Here is a 1,266-nt window from a genome sequence, read left to right on the forward strand (position 1 = left end):
TCACCGCCAACGAAATGACACAATGCTTATATCCAGCCATAAAACTGGCGATTTTGAAACAGCGACATTTGTCATGTGAAAACTGAAAGTGGACTATAATTTTATGTGTGATTTTATGCACTAAATATTGCATGGTCTTACTAACGTTGTGTAGTGAAACCATGTGCAATCAATTGCAAATCAATTTTAACATGAACTTCCCCAAAATGTCATGTGGGTTAGATACCCTATGCTCCCTTCCATGAGTTAGCCTATTTGAAATTCTGTGAAGTGAGTCATATGAAATTACAAAGAGGTCAAATCAACACATACTTCTATCAGAAAAATGATTTTGTTCCCTTAAAACACCATAATCTAACGGGACTTTTAAAATTATCAAAGCAATGACATACTTTTTTGAAATAATGCTGTCTGTATAATAGATGTTTTTGTCAGAGGAAATATGATTTTAAGAGCTCAATACTGAGGTTTATAAATCACTCTCAATCAAATAAAAGTTTAATAAATTATTATTGTACATAGTATTTACAAATAAATCAACCATATATTTTTTATATATATTTTAACATTAAACACCCATTTTTCTATTTACATAGCTTTGCAAATGACAAACAATAAAATATAAATATACATTTCATTTTATACATTTTAATTGGAATATAGTATACATCTGTTAATACAGTTTTGGTATTACCTGTCACTATAAAATCTTACATTACACAAAAAAAAACCTGGCAGAAAACTTCGTATAATTACATTTGTGGGTTTAATGTTGTTTAGTGGTTGAAATATGCACTTATTATGAATTCATGATTTGTTGTTTTTTCCCTTTTATTCCATACAAAATTGTTTTGTTAAAAAGTGTTAATATTTTAAAATTATTTCAAGATTTTTCCAACATTGTAAACCAACAACATTGGCAACATTGGTAGGGTGTAGCTTACAGGGTGGAATAAATTGTACCTCACAGTTTTTTTTTTTATCTTAGACCTCTACACGTCACTCATTATATTTAAAAATATTTTACATAATTGCATCTCATCAATGGTTTCCATTCTAATTGAATTGACATATTGTTTTACTGCAGTTTATATATTTCATTTAATACAAATATTTTAAATCATTATTCCTTTTTACTTTCTGGCACAATCAATTATTTAACAATAAAGCCTTTTTTACTGTAATTTTAGTGTTTGTATTTCTAAATTATTAAGTTTAATTTTTTAACTCAAAAAAAGTTACATATTTTAATATTATACATGATTA

This window comes from Macrosteles quadrilineatus, unplaced genomic scaffold (genome assembly GCF_028750875.1).
Source record: "Macrosteles quadrilineatus isolate MER2022 unplaced genomic scaffold, UCM_ALF_1.0 Scaffold_8__2_contigs__length_117827958, whole genome shotgun sequence".
In the NCBI taxonomy this organism is placed as follows: Eukaryota; Metazoa; Arthropoda; class Insecta; order Hemiptera; family Cicadellidae; genus Macrosteles; species Macrosteles quadrilineatus.